General features: G+C 37.3%; 2 pseudogenes; one reads left to right on the forward strand and one right to left on the reverse strand.

Annotated features, from left to right (window-relative positions):
- Window positions 1–1,716: 1,716 nt before the first annotated feature.
- Window positions 1,717–13,883, forward strand: LOC120122331 (annotated as a pseudogene).
- Window positions 13,884–14,111: 228 nt separating this feature from the next.
- Window positions 14,112–15,284, reverse strand: LOC120122326 (annotated as a pseudogene).
- Window positions 15,285–19,751: the final 4,467 nt, after the last annotated feature.

Here is a 19,751-nt window from a genome sequence, read left to right on the forward strand (position 1 = left end):
CTGAATGGACCGATAATTTTAGGGACCAAAACTACTCTTTTTTTGAATCGGTGACTAAAATCAAACAGAACAAAAACATAAGGACCACATGTATAGTTTACCCATAAATTATTATAGGTGAAATAATAAAGAACTTATATATAAACGTATAGTTATGCGTTTGATTCTTATGTAATTATTTTTAATTCTTTTATTTAATGATATATAAAGTATGAAAATATAACAATATTTCTATAATTATATTAAATATTAATTATTAGATGATGATATCAACCCAATCAAATTTTAAAACTATATATATATATATATGGAAAATAGTTAAGTTCACATATTTTTTACATATGTTTTTATAAAAAAAAATATTACATATGTCATTAGTTAGGTTATAAGGTGTCCTTTATATATAGGAAAATTATCTAATACATAAGAAAGAAAGAAACATTTCGAGTTTGAAATTTAATTGAGAAATTAAACCGTATCATTTTACAAGAAATGAAAGTCTTTTATAAAGGGTTATGTCATGTTTTACGATGTATTCATGATAGTAATAATTTAAAGGGTAAATTATATGTTTAGTATCTAAACTATTACTTTTGTTCCATTTTGGTACTTAAACTTTATTTTTTTTCAAAACAATACATAACATTCAGTTTAGGTTTCATTTTGGTACCCCTTCGTTAAAAACTTAACGATAATGTTGATGTGTCACCATAACTCCATAAGGTAATGTCAGGTTTTCATTGAAAAAAAATATCACGTCAACAACTTTGTTAAATTTTTAATGACAGATAATAAATGTTAAACATAATCTTTTTAAAATAAAATCGAGATACCAAAATGAAATAAAAATAATAATTTAAGTAGTAAATTTATTTAAAATGAAAAAAGATATAATGACTTAAAATAAAAAAAATCATGACAAAGGGATCTCTCTTGTTCATGCACTAGAAAATTTCTATTGTTGTCATTCTTGTTCAAGCGTAAATTTTTATTTGTTTTCATGTATAAGTATTCAGTATAATCAATGGGGTAAACTATACCAACCTACTTCTTTTTGATTAATATGGGGTTAGTAGAAGAGACAATATATGTTTAAAGATAATTCTCTACCATATGACGTTGAACGCTCATATCCCCGACATATCTTGTACTCGAACTCGGGATCTCAAGGAATAAAAATAATTCATTTACCATTGATGTTACCTAACTATTTAAACACATTTAATAAAACCATTTATCATTAATGTATAACAGAAGTATTGACGTGATATTTAATAAAATGATATAATTAAACATTTAATCATCATTACTTACACATTCTAATAAATTAGTCATAATTTTAAATTAATTTAGTATGTTTAGTCTTTCATTCATACGATGACACATGTCAATAGTTATATATATCATGACACGAGTCACAACATAATTGGGGAATTTTTTAATTTAATTTATATTAAATTTGATTTTTTTAACCTCCGATGAGTATAATTAAGTGATCTTTGGTGTAATCTATTCTTATTGTTTTGCACCCACACATGGCTGATGGGCAGCATATAGGGTTGTACATTTCGAAATTCAAAAGAACGACTCCCTGCTTTTGTAAAGTTTGAAATTCAAAAAAGAAAAAAAGAAGAAGCACAACATCTCATTTTGTAACTCATCTCTCTTTTCTCTCTCAAAATAATATATTCCTGGATTGATTTTACAAAAGAAATTGAAAATGGAAAAGTATGAGAAGCTGGAGAAGGTAGGGGAGGGTACGTACGGCAAGGTATACAAGGCGAAAGACAAAGCAACCGGCCAATTGGTGGCCCTCAAGAAGACCCGTCTTGAGATGGACGAGGAAGGCGTCCATCCCACCGCCCTCCGAGAGTTCTCCCTCCTCCAAATGCTCTCCCAGTCCCTCTACATTGTCCGTCTCCTTTGCGTCGAGCACGTGGACACCAACAAGAACGGTGGGTCTAAGGCCAATCTTTATTTGGTCTTCGAGTACCTCGACACCGACCTCAAGAAGTTCATCGATTCCCATCGCAAGGGTCCCAACCCCAGGCCCCTCCCTCCCTCCCTCCCTCATCCAGTCCTTCCCCTTTTAGCTTTGCAAAGGTGTTGCCCACTGCCACAGCCACAGCCACGGCGTCCTCCACCGCGATCTCAAGCCTCATAATCTACTCCTCGACAAGGAAAAGGGGATCCTCAAAATTGCAGATCTGGGTCTTGACCGTGCTTTCACTGTTCCTCTCAAGAGCTACACTCATGAGATCGTAACGCTCTGGTATAGGGCCCCTGAGGTTCTACTGGGCTCCACCCACTACTCTCGACATGTGGTCCGTCGGATGCATCTTCGCTGAAATGGTTAGAAGGCAAGCACTGTTCCCTGGGGATTCTGAGTTTCAACTGTAACAACCCGAATATTTGCAAAATAATATTTAATTGAAATTGGACGTTAATTGTAAAAAATTGGTGAAATTTAATGACTGAATCAACATTTATGAGAGTTTATAGGCCATTTTAGAAGTGAAGGAAATCCAAGGACCAAGCCTTGAATTTACCCTAAAACTGTCGGCAGCTTTGATTATAAGCGTACATTTGGTTCTGATTTTCAGAACCAAAATGCTCCCAATTTTCCTTTCCCATACGCAGTTTCCAACTCCGATTTCGACGTCGTCCAAATTCCGATCATCGTTTTAAAACCACCGTTGTGTTCATCATCGAGCGAGGAACAAACCCTTCAAATTAATTGAAGCGAAACGCGACCAAACGTCGGGAATTTCCAGTCAAAGTAGCGACGGTTTTGTTAGCTCTATCGCCGAAGAAATCTTAAATTCACCGCTGATCGTTGCTCCGTTTACGACACCTCCCGCACCATCGTGTTCCTTGTGCCGTTCCGAATTCACCGGTGTCAACCTTGTCCGCCGTAGACGGCGGCGCGTGAGGAGGTGGTGCAGTCAAAGATTCGGCCGATTTGAAATCGAGCTCTCCGCCGTTCAAAAATTTGAACCGATCGTTGTAAGTATCTTGAAATCCCTCAAAATAATTTTTAGAAATTTTTCCGGGATTTTTAGGGCCCCGGAGGACGCCTCACGCGCCACACGCGCCGCCGCAGGGCGAGTGGCTGCTGGAAACCGGTTTAACCGGTTTTCAACCGGTTCTGACCGGTTTGACCGGTTTCAACCGGTTTTCAACCGGGTTCTGACCGGTTTGACCGGTCTGAACCGGTTTGATCGGTCTGACCCGACCCGACCGTTGACCCGACCCGACCGTTGACCCGATCCGACCGTTGACCCGACCCGACCGTTGACCGTTGACCGTTGACTTTCTTTGACTAAAACTTAAAATGGCTTTGACCGAGCATTAAACTACCGTTAATCTTTTCCGAGTATACCTATCCTGATATTTTTCGACGTGCCGAATCCGTTTCCGTGGTCCGTTTTGTCAAATTCGAATCCGAAGGTCTCCAAATCTACGGTCAAAGTGGTTGACTTTGACTTTGACCAAGATTTTGAATTTTTGAAAAGTCATACTTTATGTTTTTCGACGCCCTAATTCCGATTCCGCAATCCGTTTGGCCAAATTCAGACTCGAAATACCTCAAATTGATAGTCAAACCCGAAAAATGCTTATATATTTAAGAAGTTTAGCTTTTGAACAATTAAATAGGATTTGAGACTGATAAATATTATTGTTTGAAGGTACAAGAGACTCTCCGGATCGTTCGACAGCTCGACCCAGCTCTTCTAGATCAGTTAAACCACGTGTACCAGTATTCACCCGTTCGAAAACTGTAGCAGAGCGTGGTGAAACCAGCAATCAGTAGATTTGTTATTTGAATCTATTGTCGAGGTGTGTTCCCTACTTATTATTGAACTGTTTTATTGGTTTTAATATGTGGTACACCGAATTCATTGGTTATTGTTTTATGGATGCACCAATTTAATGTGACAATTTATGGAATATGGCTGCTATCAAATTTTTGTTTTGAAATGGTATATGATTACCATGTTTTTGGATTTATGGAATTTATGTCACGGTGCAATTGAATTTTGGAATTGAATTACGATGGAATAGCTCTGATCAAGCTAACTGGGCCTAATGTGACTCTTGAGGGCCCCAAGATGTTTCATTAGGTCGGCTTTCCTTTGCTGTGTGCTTAGGGTAAGCTATATAGACTTATTGACTTGGGCTTAAGGATACAAGCTTCAGAGCCTATCCTTAAGTCGGCTTTCTTTTTGCTATGTGCATAAAGTAAGCTATATGGAAAATAATTTTGGGAACTACTGATGGTGTACCAGAAAGGGTTTAAACTATGATTTTCAAAAAGTTAACTCTTTTACGAATTTGTGAGATTACTGGACTATGATTTGTACCTATTGTGATTTTATGGAAATGTTGAGACACACTGAGCCTAGCTCACCTTTTGAAAATGTTTCCCCCCTTTCAGATACTGTTGGTTAGATACCTTGGTTCGAGCACTTGGAGGATCAACATATCTCTTGAAGTAAATCAGATTGTAATGTTTTTATCTGGCAAGTTGATTTTATTTTGGTGACATGGACCTTATTTTAAAATATCAGATTTTATAATGATAACTCTTTTGCTAATACTGCTCGGTTTATTGTGATTTGAATTTGAAGACATGTTTTAAATTAAATTATTATTTATTTGTACTATATTTACGAGTTGGATTTTGATAGTATAATTTGTTTATAATTTCATGTTATTTATAATGTGATTTTATATTGATGGAATAACGGTTGCAAAAAATGTCTTTAATAATCATAATGTGATCCACTAGACTTAGTCGAAACGCATAGGCCGGGTCTAGGGGGTTACATTTATTGGTATCAGAGCTTTTGGTTTTTAACCCTCGGACTGTGTATGAGTCCACATTGAAAATACGGTTTTGAAATATTTTACAAAACGAGTTACTAAGGCCATGTCACAAAGTTATTAAGATTTTAACTATGTTTGAGACTCCAAGTGCTTATCTAACCCTAAGTTTTATCTTCTGTAGTAAACTTGAGATCTATCAAAATGAGTGCTAGATGTAGTCGTCGAACTAGCCGTGGACGAGGTCGAGTGGCTAGATTCGCAGATCCGATCGATGAGATACGGGTAGATCCCCCACCTCCGATAGGTGATCATGCTCCTACGACCCCAACGGATCTGCCTCCTGCCGCTGGTATTGGCATGACTACACCGATAATAGGAGCGACCGATATTGAGTCAGAGTCTACCAGAGTTGCTTTGGATGAGAATTTTGGTAGACAATTTCTACAGTTAATATAGGGAGCAGTCAGAGCTACTGGTGTTGTAGCTGAGGTTCCTATTTCGCAGACTTTGATTGCCAATGGAGTTAGAACTTTTGGGGGACAAATAGGTGGAGCTCCTACTGAAGCTGAGGATTGGCTCCAGAATACAGAGAGACGCATGGATCAGTTGGGTTTGGACTCAACTAAGAGATATCAGGGTACTGTGGCGATGTTAGATGGCAATGCCTACACTTGGTGGGAGTCAGTGACCAGTAGTGTTCCTACCGATCGTTTGACCTGGAATTTCTTTAAGGATCGCTTTCGGAGCCGTTTTCTGGGAGAGCGCTACTTAGCTCAGAGACGACAACAGTTTCAAGATCTGGTTCAGGGAGACATGACTGTTTCTGAATATGAGATCGAGTTCCTGAAGTTGCTGAAGTATGGATTCAGTATGGATTCAGTATGGTACCTACGGAGAGAGATCGATGTCGTAAATTTGCCCTTGGACTCAGATACGAGCTGCGTAGGCAAGTTGTAACCCATCAGGATGAGATATTTGATGTGCTGGTGGGCAGAGCCAAAGATGCGAAAGAGGTGGAGGTTTTAGCTTCTGGTAGAGAGCGTGTTGATCAAGATCGATCTAAGAAATTTTCAGGCCCGATGGAGTCATCAGCACAGTCCGGAAAGAGGACTCGTACTTCAGCCCCTCAAAGAAGCAATACACGTTTCAGGCCTGCAGCATCCTCACCTTTAGCTGTCAGTCGAGGCGGTTCCTCGTCGTATTATAATGGGCCCCTTTGTGAGTATTGTGGTAAACAGCACTCAGGAGAGTGTCGTAAGAAGATGGGTCTTTGCTATCAGTGTGGATCTAGTGGTCATTATCGGAGGGATTGTCCTCAGTTAGTTTCGTTTGAGCAGACCACTACCCAAACTCCTGTGCGTTCGCAGACTACAGTACAGACCCCAATTAGAGATCGTAGTCAAGGAAAGACTCGAGGATCAGCGTCCAGGACAGACAGTAGAGCCCGACCTCAGCAAAATAGAGGGCCAACAGCTTCTGAGGCTAGACAGCCAGCTTTAGTTTATGCAACTAGACGTCGTGATGACAGAGATGAGCCTGAGGTTATTGCAGGTACATTTACTATTTATTCTACCCCATACTTTGCATTATTGGACAATGGCTCCACTCATTCCTATGTATCGAGCTCAGTATCTCGAAACCTTCAGATTCCGATCGAGAACACTAAAAATACTGTTACAGTTACAAGTCCAGTAGGACAAGCGGTATTAGTGAATAAAGTATTTCGGCGTTGTCCTCTCGAGGTTCAGGGAGAAATTTTTCTCGCTGATCTTATGGAACTTCCTTTAGGGGAGTTCGATCTAATTCTTGGAATGGATTGGTTGAATAAACACAAGGTAAAGCTGGATTGCGAATACAAGCGGGCTACTCTGAAGACTTCAGATGGTCGGACTGTTGTGTTAATGTGTGAACGGCGTGGTTATCTCTCTAATATAGTTTCAGCGATGGAAATTGATCATATGATCCGGAAGGGATATGAGACCTTCATTGCTTGTATTTTGAACACCAAAGGTGCATTGTCCACGATCGAGGAGATTCGTACAGTTAGCGAGTTTCCTGATGTTTTTCCGGAGGAGTTGCCTGGGTTACCTCCTGATAGAGAGGTAGAGTTCGAGATTGAGACTTATCCGGGATCTTCACCTATTTCTATGGCACCTTATCGTATGGCTCCAAAGGAACTTAAGGAGTTGAAAGTCCAATTGCAAGAATTATTCGATCGAGGATTTATCCGACATAGTACTTCACCATGGGGAGCTCCAGTTTTATTCGTGAAAAAGAAGGATGGGTCGCTAAGATTATGTATTGACTATCAGAAATTGAACAAGATGACAGTCAAGAATAAATACCCATTACCCAGGATTGATGACTTATTTGATCAATTGTGAGGAGCTACTGTATTCTCTAAGATTGATCTTCGTTCGGGGTATTATCAATTGAAAGTTAAAGGATCTGATGTTGCAAAAACAGCCATTCGCACTAGATATGGTCATTATGAATTTTTAGTGATGCCTTTTGGTTTGACGAACGCTCCTGCAGCTTTTATGGATTTGATGAATCGGGTTCCGACCATATTGGATCAATTTGTGGTGGTCTTCATTGACGATATTCTGATCTATTCTCGTACTGAGGCAGAGCATGACGAGCATTTGAAGATCGTTCTGCGGACTTTGAGAGAGCATCGTCTATATGCCAAACTAAGCAAGTGTGAATTTTGGCTTCAAGAAGTGTCATTTCTGGGGCATATTATTTCTGCGCGAGGTGTTCAGGTGGATCCCAGCAAGATAGAGGCTATTATGAATTAGAAACGACCAAAGAACGTATTTGAAATCCGCAGTTTCTTGGGCTTGGCTGGTTATTATCGACGTTTTGTTGAGGGCTTATCGATCATTGCTTCTCCTTTGACAAAGTTGTTAAGGAAGAATGTGTTGTTTGACTGGGGCGAGGCACAACAGGAGAGCTTTGGGAAATTAAAGGCGGTTTTGACTCAAGCACCGGTGTTGATTCAACCAGAGTCCGGGAAGGATTTTACAGTGTATAGTGATGCTTCACATTCAGGACTTGGTTGTGTTTTAATGCAGGAAAGTAAGGTGGTGGCTTTTGCATCCCGTCAGCTGCGGCCGCATGAGAGTAACTATCCTACTCATGATTTAGAGTTGGCAGCAGTAATTTTTGCCTTGAAGATTTGGAGACACTATCTTTATGGAGAGAAGTGTTATATTTTCACAGATCATAAGAGCTTAAAGTATCTTATGACCCAGAAGGAACTTAATTTGAGACAGCGTCGCTGGTTAGAGCTTCTAAAGGATTATGATTGCGTGATTGATTACCACCCTGGTAAAGCTAACATTGTAGCAGATGCTTTGAGTCGAAAGACGGTATTGGAGTTGAGGTCTTTAATGGCCAAGATGAATTTATATGATGATGGCACTTTGTTAGCAGAATTGCAAGTTAAGCCGACCTTGGTTGATGATATCAAAGCTAAGCAGCCCCTTGATAGCTCCTTGCTTTCCATCTTTGAGCAAGTAGAGCAGGGGACAAACTCAGATTACACAATTGATCAGGATGAAGTTTTATGCTTTAAAGGTAGATATTGTGTGCCTGATGTTGCTGAGTTGAGGCAGACTATCCTTACTGAGGCTCATAGTAGTCCATATGCTATGCACCCCGGAGGAGATAAGATGTACCGGAATTTGAGAGAGAGGTATTATTGGATTGGTATAAAGAAAGACATATCTGACTTTGTGGCTAGGTGTTTGACTTGTCAGCAAGTTAAGGCAGAACATCAACATCCATCGGGTTTGTTACAGCCTATCAAGATTCCTGAATGGAAATGGGAGCGTATTACTATGGATTTTGTTACTGGCTTACCTATGACTCTTTCGAAAAAAGATTCAGTTTGGGTGATTGTTGACAGACTTACAAAGTCATCTCACTTCATTCCTGTGCGAGTAAATTATACTTTGGATAAGCTGGCAAGATTGTATATTTCAGAGATTGTCAGATTGCATGGTGTTCCATTGTCTATTATTTCTGATCGAGATCCGAGATTTACTTCGAGATTTTGGAAGGCGTTACATACGGCTTTGGGAACAAGATTGGATTATAGTACATCCTTTCATCCACAAACTGATGGTCAATCTGAGAGAGTAATTCAGATTCTGGAGGATATGTTGCGGGGTTGCGTAATCGATTTTCATGGTAGTTGGGAGAACTTTTTGCCGTTGGCTGAATTTGCTTACAATAACAGTTATCAGACCAGCATTCGTATGGCACCCTATGAAGCGCTCTATGGGCGTAAATGTCGCACTCCGATCTGTTGGACTGAGTTGTGTGATAGGAAAACGTTGGGACCTGAGTTAGTACGAGAGACGGAGGACACAGTCAGATTAATCCGTGACCGTCTGAAAGAGGCATTTGATAGGCAGAAATCTTATGCAGATCAAAGAAGGAAGGATATATAGTTTGAAGTGGGAGATCGGGTCTTTTTGAAAGTTTCACCCTGGAAGAAAGTATTGAGATTCGGGCGTAAGGGTAAATTGAGTCCAAGATTTATTGGACCATTTCGTATCTTGAAGAGGGTAGGACCTGTTGCATATCAGCTTGAGTTGCCTTCTGAGCTAAGTCGTATTCATGATGTCTTTCATGTATCAATGTTGAGGAGATACCGTCCAGATCCAGGTCACATTATTCAGGTTGAAGAAGTAGAGTTGAGACCTGATTTGTCATATGAAGAGGAGCCCATTCAGATTTTAGAAAGAGATGAAAGAGTTCTTCGGAATAGGCGAATTCCAATGGTCAAAGTTCAGTGGAGTAATCGAGGCCCCTCAGAAGCTACTTGGGAGACATTGGAGTCAATGGAGGCTCAGTTTCCTCAACTATTCTCATAAGGTAAATTTCGAGGACGAAATTTCTTGTAGAGGGGGAGAATTGTAACAACCCGAATATTTACAAAATAATATTTAATTGAAATTGGACGTTAATTGTGAAAAATTGGTGAAATTTAATGACTGAATCAAAATTTATGAGAGTTTATAGGCCATTTTAGAAGTGAAGGAAATCCAAGGACCAAGCCTTGAATTTACCCTAAAACTGTCGGCAGCTTTGATTATAAGCGTACATTTGGTTCTGATTTTCAGAACCAAAATGCTCCCAATTTTCCTTTCCCATACACAGTTTCCAACTCCGATTCCGACGCCGTCCAAATTCCGATCATCGTTTTAAAACCACCGTTGTGTTCATCATCGAGCAAGGAACAAACCTTTCAAATTAATTGAAGCGAAACGCGACCAAACGTCAGGAATTTCCAGTCAAAGTAGCGACGGTTTTGTTAGCTCTATCGCCGAGGAAATCTTAAATTCACCGCTGATCGTTGCTCCGTTTACGACACCTCCCGCACCATCGTGTTCCTTTGTGCCGTTCCGAGTTCACCGGTGTCAACCTTGTCCGCCGTAGACGGCGGCGCGTGAGGAGGTGGCGCAGTCAAAGATTCGGCCGATTTGAAATCGAGCTCTCCGCCGTTCAAAAATTTGAACCGATCGTTGTAAGTATCTTGAAATCGCTCAAAATAATTTTTAGAAATTTTTTCAGGATTTTTAGGGCCCCGGAGGACGCCTCACGCGCCATACGCGCTGCCGCAGGGCGAGTGGCTGCTGGAAACCGGTTTAACCGGTTTTCAACCGGTTCTGACCGGTTTCAACCGGTTCGAACCGGTTTGACCGGTCTGACCCGACCCGACCGTTGACCCGACCCGACCGTTGACCCGACCCGACCCGACCGTTGACCCGACCCGACCGTTGACCGTTGACTTTCTTTGACCAAAACTTAAAATGGCTTTGACCGAGCATTAAACGACCGTTAATCTTTTCCGAGTATACCTATCCTGATAGTTTTCGACGTGCCGAATTCGTTTCCGTGGTCCGTTTTGTCAAATTCAAATCCGAAGGTCTCCAAATCTACGGTCAAAGTGGTTGACTTTGACTTTGACCAAGATTTTGAATTTTTGAAAAGTCATACTTTATGTTTTTCGACGCCCTGATTCCGATTCCGCAATCCGTTTGGCCAAATTCAGACTCGAAATACCTCAAATTGATAGTCAAACCCGAAAAATGCTTATATACTTAAGAAGTTTAGCTTTGAACAATTAAATAGGATTTGGGACTGATAAATATTATTGTTTGAAGGTACAAGAGACTCTCCGGATCGTTCGACAGCTCGACCCAGCTCTTCTAGATCAGTTAAACCACGTGTACCAGTATTCACCCGTTCGAAAACTGTAGCAGAGCGTGGTGAAACCAGCAATCAGTAGATTTGTTATTTGAATCTATTGTCGAGGTGTGTTCCCTACTTATTATTGAACTGTTTTATTGGTTTTAATATGTGGTACACCGAATTCATTGGTTATTGTTTTATGGATGCACCAATTTAATGTGACAATTTATGGAATATGGCTGCTATCAAATTTTTGTTTTGAAATGGTATATGATTACCATGTTTTTGGATTTATGGAATTTATGTCACGGTGCAATGAATTTTGGAATTGAATTACGATGGAATAGCTCTGATCAAGCTAACTGGGCCTAATGTGACTCTTGAGGGCCCCAAGATGTTTCATTAGGTCGGCTTTCCTTTGCTGTGTGCTTAGGGTAAGCTATATGGACTTATTGACTTGGGCTTAAGGATACAAGCTTCAGAGCCTATCCTTAAGTCGGCTTTCTTTTTGCTATGTGCATAAAGTAAGCTATATGAAAATAATTTTGGGAACTACTGATGGTGTACCAGAAAAGGGTTTAAACTATGATTTTCAAAAAGTTAAACTCTTTTACGAATTTGTGAGATTACTGGACTATGATTTGTACCTATTGTGATTTTATGGAAATGTTGGGACACACTGAGCCTAGCTCACCTTTTGAAAATGTTTTCCCCCTTTCAGATACTGTTGGTTAGATACCTTGGTTCGAGCACTTGGAGGATCAACATATCTCTTGAAGTAAATCAGATTGTAATGTTTTTATCTGGCAAGTTGATTTTATTTTGGTGACATGGACCTTATTTTAAAATATCGGATTTTATAATGATAACTCTTTTGCTAATACTGCTCGGTTTATTGTGATTTTGAATTTGAAGACATGTTTTAAATTAAATTATTATTTATTTGTACTATATTTACGAGTTGGATTTTGATAGTATAATTTGTTTATAATTTCATGTTATTTATAATGTGATTTTATATTGATGGAATAACGGTTGCAAAAAATGTCTTTAATAATCATAATGTGATCCACTAGACTTAGTCGAAACGCATAGGCCGGGTCTAGGGGGTTACACCAGCAATTGCTCCACATTTTCAGGTACATTTGTTTCTTCACTTTGTTTCTTCACTCAATCTCCCTAGCAAGCAGCTGCCCTTTTACTCACTTTTTGTTTTGTTTTTCATTGGTCAAAATTGAAAAGGTTGCTGGGCACCCCAACTGAGAACCAATGGCCTGGGGTCACCTCTTTAAAGGATTGGCATGTGTACCCACGGTGGGAGCCTCAGAACTTGGACCGCGCGGTTCCTTCCCTATCTCCCGATGGGGTTGATCTTCTCTCTGTATGTCCTCATTCTTTTACTATAATTAACAAACCATCATATTATACTCATGTTTTTCTACTATAGAATTGTTTCCCTCCCATTATTTCAAACAAATCCTACTTGATGTTGTAGTTTCATTTCAGCATCAACAATGCTACATATTATAGTTTAAGATTAAAAGGGTTATTATTTGATAAGAAAAATGTTTTCATGCATAGTGTTTAGATGATTACAAGTATTCTTTTTTAGTAGAATTTAAAATTTAAAAATAAATAATGACACGTAACATCATCTGAATGCTAATAATGAAACTATTTTCTTTTCAAAACAAATGTATATGATAGTATTCCTTATAAAAGTTCTTTTTTGATACTTCTATTAACCTGCTAACAAGCAAAATTCGATGGAGATCATTTATATATTCATGTAATGAATTTATAAATTAATATCTGACATAATTGTCAAAACGCTTGTTAGTTTGCTAATCCTGATAAAATAGGTACATTAGAATGTATGTTACTTGGATTCTTTATATTTCTTTATAAGTTTATAGAAAATCAAGCATACTCATACTGGACGATACTTATGTATAGGTCTATATTCTTAGGAGGCCTAAAGGGTCTTCAACTCAAAGTTGCAGTTTTGCAACGGGGAAGTATGTTGAGGGTGAAAAATGAAGTCTAGCATAATATCAACATTTCGGCCCTGTGAATAAAACCAAAAGGGTACAGAATATGGATAGAAAAAGCATTGAAGTAAAGTAGAATCCACTTGGAATTTCGTTGCATGTTACTGTAGGATTATAGCAATAGTTTGAGTGATTCAAGTCAATAAAAGCCTGCTAATCTATGTATTTTCACTAGTCAAAACTATTTAAAGAATAGAAACGAACCATTAGAATAGGTATATGCACAGAAAAAGAAGGAACTGAATACAGTCATATTGGTGCCTGCCTTTTACTTGTTTAATTTCTATTTCCTTAGCCGTTTGCAAGTAGTTCAATTTCAAGTCATGCACCATGATCATCACCAAATAATATTGTAACAATATAACAAATAAAATCTTCATGCTCTTGATTTATTGATTTATCTCGGCATTACTTGAACATTTTTTAGGTTAATTAGCTTGCTGCTTTTTGGTTATTGCAGAAGATCCTTAAATATGATCCTGCAGAGAGAATATCAGCAAAAGCAGCAATGGACCATCCTTATTTTGACAGCCTTGACAAGTCCCAATTTTGAATTTGCATTATTATTTTTATTGTATTATATGGATTGTGTTCTTGCTTGCTTCCTTGAGTTCAAAGCACCAACTTCAAAGCTTCAAAGTATGTGTTGGGAAATTAGTTGTCATCAGCTAGGTGATCTAAACAATATTTTACAAACGAATTTTAGATTGGCTCGTGTGTTGCCTTTTGTTAAGTTTGTAATGCTTGATATATCAACTAGTTAAATGTGAAACTCTTCATATCTGATTTAATGTAGTTTGAATCTTTTCATCGAGCATCTTTGGCTGGAATAATTTATATAGATATAGATATAGATATAGATATAGATATATTATGGTACTATTATGAGAATAACCAATTAAAGTAATATAAATAAATTAAATAAGACAGAAATAAGTTCTACATCTATGTTACATTAGTGCATAGTCACATGTATTATTAATGTATTCTTAAATTATAATTATATAATATATAAAAAAATGAAATAAGCATACATAATTACTATTCCAGTTCCCCTGAAAAGCTGTTCAATTCTTAACAGGGAACTAATATCCATAGCAATACCGCAAGGCCTTTTCATCAGAGACTTGACGTTGCATCCTTATATAGCCGGATTCACCCCAGGAAGTACCCCATGAATTCTTCACCAACCAGTACTTGTTATGTCGATCTTCTCCATACCCAACTACTGCAGCTCCATGGTTGAGTTGATATCCACAGGTTCCGGTGAAGATGCCGCTATGGTAGAATTGAAATTCATACCCTCCTGCATCAATGGCAACTGATACAGGTTGTTCAGCAACCGCGACTTGCAGACTCTTCTCCATGTTTGCAGGTAATATTTTGTATCCACTAATCGTAGCTGCATTATTTATAGATTCTTTATCCTTGCAGCTGTCACCTTTTCCTGTGTATGGATAGCTTTTATCGGCTGCGATTCCGCCCTTCTTTATAATGAATTCGAATGCTTTGATCATGTGCCCACCGTTGCAGCCTTTGTTAAATGAGTTGGTGTCACAATCGACAAGCTCTTGTTCTGAAAGAGATGTCAACTTTCCCGTCTTAATTTGATTGATCCCTTCTATGGCTGCCACCGCTGAGAACGCCCAACAGCTCCCTGTATCATCACAAGGTAGGTGATGTTAAATCATTCTCGACATCAATGCCACACATTAACTTGAATTTGTTTTGATTATAGCAATTCATTAACTAAGCAATAAGTCATACCACAGTTGCCTTGATCCTTGACTCCGGTCACGGCACCTTTCTTCGCCAGTCTATGCTCTCTGGCAAGCCATGATATTTGTCTTGTTGGAAGCTCTTGGTCTCATTTGGAAATCTTATCCTCTGGTAACCCAAATAGACAGCTCTGAACTCATCGTTGAACATGTCTGCAAATTTATTGTCAATCAACTTGAATGATAGGTTTCGAGAATTGATGCAGTCAATGAACTGAGCATTGGATTTATAAATCTCGAACCGCAACGACCATTCATTCTTGTTCTTGTACTTTTGGCCATGTCGGATCAGCCATTGTTGGTATCTTTCTAGCATGTCGTCCGCATTGTATTCTACAGAGCAGCTGTGTTGGCACCATACTCCTGAGAACAGACATAAGGTACATACAAGTAAAAGTGTGAAAGAAGCGTTCCCCATCGCACTGCACGGCCAATTTTTTTGTATATGCTGCGGTAGAGCAGAAGAATTTGCCTTGTGCTTATAAATAAACAAAATTGGTAATTGTTTTGACACGCATTTCGGTTCATTTATTAAGTGCTTATCATTAATTTGTTCACTTATGGCTGTTTACTCATGTTATTTGCGCTTGTGAATTTCAACGGGGCAAGTCTTCTGTGTGCATCGCACACTGCTTTACTTGAGATGAGCATTACAGAAGATAAAAGGCTAAAAGCACAAATAAGAGAATCATCGACAATTCATTATGCACATTTATTCTCACACATAACAATCAATGAAAGAATGTTAATTTATGCAACACGACCAAATAGGACATCTTTGGCCCATTTTTTTTAATCACTTTGAACTTTAAAAAAAAAAAAAAATACTCTCGAAAAGTACGAGAAAAATGTATTAAAAAAGATATAATATGTTAATTTAAAATTTTAAAATTTGTTATTAAAGAGTGTTGTACAAAGGTAAAATCCTAATCTTCATACAGACATAACGTTACAAAATAAATAAATAAAGAGTTAATTGCATCATACTATGATCCTCAATTTAAATTAGGTCCAAAATTTTTTGAACATTCTAATTTCATCATCAAATTATGCTCTCATTTTAAATTAATCCTCAAACTTTTGAAACATACCAAATTCATCCCTAAACTATAGCCCTTATTCTATATTGGTCTCCAAACTTTTAAATAATCTAATTTCAACTTTAAAGTTTTGAATGATATAGGGGATATTATTGGAATGTACAAAAGTTTGGGAACTGATTTAGAATAAAAGTTATAGTTTAAGGATGAATTTGAATTAATCCTCAAACTTTTGGATATGTATGTTGCAATCAACTCAAAATTAAATTCAATAGTATCTTAATAATTTTAAATAAAAAAACAAAAACAAAAGCTATTCTTTTATCTTGTTGAAAAGTTGGTTTGAAATGCATTTTTTTATTATAAAAACTTTTTTTTTCAAATCCTATTCTTTATATCTCTAAAATAAATTTGAATAAACAAACCCCTAGGCACATAATTCACTTCCAATCTCAAGACAAATGTTTTTGTAAGTTGTCTCAGTGAGTATTATCTTTTTCCCACATACATGATTGAATTAGGATACAAGAACTAAAATAATTTATCATAACATAAAAGAAAATGGTGTTGGAAAAATTGAATGAATTGATGCTATTTATAACTAATTAATTATAAGTCATGTCACTTGGTGAATGAACTTAAATTTTTGTTTAAAGTTGCATCCATTCAATCATACCTATTCAACAATTCTCTTCATGAAAATATTAAATCATTTTATGAAAAGGTTAAGCCCTTTCATAAAAAGGAGAAGTCTTTTAATCAAAAGATTAAGTCCTTTCATCGAAAGGTCTTAACCTTTCAGTCAATTTCCCCTCCCTATATATAGGCTAGTTTAGGCACAATGAGACACAAGTTTAGAACTTTGGAATATGAAAAAACACTTAGAAAATTTCTTCCAAATTCGTTCTTTCCCGTGATAGAGAAATGCAAGATTGTGTTTGACTGTTCACTACGGTTGTTGTTGAGTTAATTGATCGATGAAATAGCCAAGAGGGGGTGAATTGTCAATAAAAATTTTGGTGGAAGCTTTTGCAGAAAATAGAAAATAATTGCACAACGACTTAGAGTGGTTCGACTTTCTCAACCAAAGTCTACGTCCACTACCTTAGCTATCCACGCTAAGGATTTTCCACAAATTCACTAATTTGTGTTTCTTTTGAGGACAAAGAGTAACCTTACAACTCCCTCAAGAATTATATCCCAAATTCTTGAGAACACTCTCTCCCAAAGAGAACAATACAAATTTCGCAAACTTACAGAAAAACCTCACAAGACAATATGTTTGCACCATTCTAGAACAAAGAAAGAACACTCAAGAATGAATACAATTGAGTAAAAATGGTGTTCTTGAAAGCAAAAATAAATATTTAATGAAAATTGGCTTGAATTGCTCAAACTTGATGTTTAAAGCTCTCTCTTTGTTTCTCTCTAGCTTCTCTTCTTAATTGTTATTGATCAATGGCTCCTAAGCTTGTTTAAATGCACCTTGAATCACTTCTGAACGTTGGAGATCATTGGTGAAGTCAATAGAGCAGTTATTATGTGAAAATAATTAAATAAAACAGTTGGGAGCATGTGTTCATCGATGCATACTCAAGGTGCATCGGTACACTATGTGTGAAATTCAAATATTTCGACCGTTATAGGACTTAGTGCATCGGTACACTAGGGGTGCATCGGTACACTAATACATTTGATGTTTCAAAAGAGCCAGGAGTGCAATTATGCATGATTTATGCATCGGTACACAAAATGCATTCGATGTTTCAAAATATTCAAGAGTGCATCGATGCATGGCTTGTGCATCGGTACACAAAATGCATTCGAAATGGGTGTGCATCGATGCATCATAGAGTGCATCGGTACATCCCTTCATAAAATTGATTTTTTTGGCTCGATTAAGGTTCAAAATACTTTGTAAAAATTGCTTCAAAAATAATTTAAGTTTAAAACACAATTTTACACTTTAGTAAGGATTGAAATTGACCTTAGAAAAACTTGGAGTAATATTTGTGATATTCGAATAATTTAATCAAATATACTTAAAAATATTTATAAAATATTAAAATTCAATAACACTTAATTTGTTATATCGAAACATCAAAATGTTTTCAACAATCTTCCCCTTTTTGATATAACAAAACATTTGAGTAATTTTAAGATTTTCTTGGAAAATCATTTTTGAAAATAATTTTTGAAATTACTCCCACTCCCCCTTACCATATTCTCCCCCTTTTTGTTAAATCAAAAAAGACTCTATAAAACTTTTTGTTCAAAACAAGACTTTGAAAATTTAGCCAATTGATTTTAAATAAATATAGCTTAAGTTGCTAAGATCACAATCAAGAGAAATGTTAGCCATTAATTCCATAATTCAATATTCATGAACAATGTGTAATGGTAAATTGGTCATATTCTAAATGATGTAAATGATGCAAAAAATAATAAACAATAAGTTCAAATTAGAAATTCAACCAAACCAAGTATATAAGTTTTCAAGTTTAAACATCCAACATCCAAAACAAATTCAAATATTCAAACATCCAAACATATCAGTCCAAAAACATTCAAAATGTTTTAATAATAAGTCTTAAGTTCGATCCAAGAAAACAAAGCAAGCAAAGTTCAAGCATCCGTAGGAGGATCGGGAGGAGATAGATGTGCCCATATATTAGCCACATCTCGTGTAAGCGCATCGAGTCTATCATCCACAACATTGAATCGATTATTCATTGCTTCGCTGGTAGCTCGAATCTCTTGTTGATTCTCCAAAAGTTGAGTCCCCATAGCAATCAAGTGGGACTCTAATGATGCAAACCTCATATCCAATGTCTCCACGAGTAAGCTAAAGTACGGAGGCATTGGATCCTCTTTCCGTGCCGGCTCATCCTCAGGTATTTGATCATCGATATCTTGAAATAGCTCTTGAAGTTCTGGATCATCGTCCACTGCCGGTGCCGGAGGAGCTTGTGAAGAGCTAGCTCTCGGTGTTTTCTCAGTGATTTGAACCCATTGGTCACATTCCTTTTTCCATCCCGATTTCTTTAAAGATGTGAGATTTATTTAGTTTTGGAGAGGGATGAGAATATCAACCGAAACCTTAAGCCCGAGTTTGATAAACAGATAACTGAGGAGACAGTCGTAAACTAAAGTTTCTACATTTTTGGATGGGACAACGTTTACGGTATCTACTAGCTCACCAAAAATAATCTATGGCAAATTTATTTTCTTGTTATGTTGGATACAATGTATCCACCATAAATCTATAACCCTAAGAGAGGAGTACCTTCATCCGGATGGTCTAAACCACCAAGAGATCATCAAATGAAGGAATCGCTCGTGATGAGTTCTTAAGGTACTTACACTATCCTTAGATTTATAGGGTGTAGCCACAATATCTCTTTCATTATCTATACCGTCATTGTCTAAACCAAAGGCATTAACAATTGTGTCTGAGTCGATATAAATGAATTCACCTAAGAGATATGATCAAATTCCTACAATTTCGATTTGACGTTCATTTTGGACACAGACCGCATTGGAGTAGAAAATGCGAACTAATTGGTGATAAAAAATGGGCTGAATTTGACACATTTTATCAAACTTTCAGGAATGGATGATAGGAAGATATTTGAAGTTCATATCGACCATTGCTTGAATAGAGGGAATACGTTCTTCCCGGATTTTGTATGATTGGAAAGAATTAACGAACCTATGATAGAGTTCTTCTCGACAACGACCAGGTTGGTTGAAGCAATAATTAAGAATGGTTATTTTGGGTTCGTTTGGGTTTGAATTTTGAGGTAGAGGTGGAATAAGAGGTCGGTTTTGACTCGAACGACTCG

This window comes from Hibiscus syriacus, unplaced genomic scaffold, assembly GCF_006381635.1.
Source record: "Hibiscus syriacus cultivar Baekdansim isolate YM2019G1 unplaced genomic scaffold, ASM638163v2 tig00110386_pilon, whole genome shotgun sequence".
In the NCBI taxonomy this organism is placed as follows: domain Eukaryota; kingdom Viridiplantae; phylum Streptophyta; class Magnoliopsida; order Malvales; family Malvaceae; genus Hibiscus; species Hibiscus syriacus.